We start from the raw sequence: 2,206 nt of genomic DNA on the forward strand, positions 1-2,206 counted from the left end.
AACCAACCAGAAATCCGCTTATCAATTTAGAAGGGTTGTCACAAAAATTAAAATTAAAATACTGGGAGTATGAATCCCAGGTCGTCTCCCAACGAGTTGCAGAAAGGTGTGCTATTTTATTAATCAGATGTTTTCAAAAAGAGTTTGAGTTGAATAAACAGGAAATTAAATTGGGGAAATTAAGTAATTTAAATAAAGGCCTTGACTGGGAGTAGATTAGTTGGAAGCCCTATTCTTGTTGCAGTACTCTCAAGATTAATTGATAATTGAAGGTTGTTCTGTTTAGTTATCCCTTACTAGGTAAGGGAAAGTCAAACAAGTTGGAATGCTATTTCTATTCACAAGTCCCAATCCGCTTACTTGGAAGGACTGGCGTTAGTGACTAGAGAGCAGTCCAACAATAAACCCAATTACAATTTCTCTTTTTGAGCATTCCAACTCAAGGGTTCCTTTCAATCAACTCCCCATCAAGTTAGGGAACTACTCACTCATTGTGAATGTAGAACTCATAACATAGGGAAGGGAATTAAAGAAAGACATGATAAATAAAAGTCAAAGGAATCAATTAAAAATAAAAGTAAGTCTTATATTAATAAATTCTAAAATAATCCAATAGTAAAATTGAGTAAATTAAAGGACATGGAAGAGTAAAGCCAAGTAAAGAAAACAAACTAGAATGACGAAGTCTTGATGAGGTAATAACTCTTCTCAATATCCCAATGCAAAGAGCAATAGAAATAAAAATCCTAAGAACTATGAATGTGTAGAGAGAAAACCTAGAAGAGGAGTAAAACTAGATCTAAAACTAAAAACTGTGTAGAATGAATGTTGTTTTGGTTTCTGCATGTTCTCTGGCTCTAGTATGCTTTTCTGGGCTGAAAACTGGGTCAAAACAGGGCCCAAAATCGCCCCCAGCGAATTCTGTAGATTATGCAGATCGCGCACGTCACGCGATCGCGTCATTCATGCGAACGCGTCATTCGGCGTTTTGCTTTGCCACGCGGGCGCGTCGTCCACGCCTCCGCGTCACTTGTGCTATTCTAATCCGCGCGGTGACGTGAACCATGCGGCCGCGTCACTGCGATTTCCTCTCTTTCGCGCGGTCGCGTGAGCCATGCGGCCGCGTCACTTCTCGCTGGTCATCTCCTCAATTTTTTGTGTTCCTTCCATTTTTGCAAGCTTCCTTTCCAATCTCCAACTCATTCATGCCCTATAAAGCCTGAAACACGTAACACACAGATCACGACATCGAATGGAATAAAGGAGAATTAAAATACATAATTAAAAGTCTCTAGGAAGCAAGTTTTCAATCATGTAATAAATTTAGGAAGGAAATATAAATGCATGCTAATCATATGAATAAGTGGGTAAAGATCATGATAAAACCACACAATTAAACACATTATAAACCATAAAATAGTGGTTTATCAACCTCCCCACACTTAAACATTAGCATGTCCTCATGCTTAGTTGAAGGAGATAAAATAAATGAGTAGGAACAAGTAAAACTCATGCAATGCAATGCAACCTATATATATGAGTGCAACTATATGATTCTTGTCCACTTGATCAATAGCAAATAAGCTCTTCAAAATATAAATCAAATTCCACTAATTCAATTTTTATACAGTGATAACAGATAAAAGTGCAAGAAGATAACTCATGAAAGCAGGGAACATAAAATTTCAAACATTGAACCCTCACTGATGATGTATGTATACTCTAGTCTCTCTAGTGTATAGGGTAATCACTCTATCCTTCTCTAATCATGCTTTCCAATTTTTTTTGTTCTTCTCCTAATCAATCAACAACATTTAATATACCAATGCAAACATCATGAGGTCTTTTCAAGGTTGTAATGGGGCCAAGGTAATGGTAAGGATACATATATGGCTAAGTAAGCTTATAAAATGAATCTTTAATTAACCCAAGCTTTAACATAACGTATATATATATATATATATTCTATATAACTTTAGAATTCATACCTAGCTACCCAGAATTTCCCTTTCACATTCCATACTCAATATCAACTTTTTATTTTAATTTTATCATACGTGCATTGATCTTTGAATTCTTAACTTAACATTGGGGTAATTTTGTCCCCTTATTTATTTATTGAATATTTTTTTTCAATATAAGCATAAAAATAAACATAGCTTATCAATGCACATAGATTTTTAATTCTTATAGTTTCACATGAGTA

The sequence above is a fragment of the Arachis ipaensis genome, chromosome B10 (genome assembly GCF_000816755.2).
Source record: "Arachis ipaensis cultivar K30076 chromosome B10, Araip1.1, whole genome shotgun sequence".
In the NCBI taxonomy this organism is placed as follows: Eukaryota; Viridiplantae; Streptophyta; class Magnoliopsida; order Fabales; family Fabaceae; genus Arachis; species Arachis ipaensis.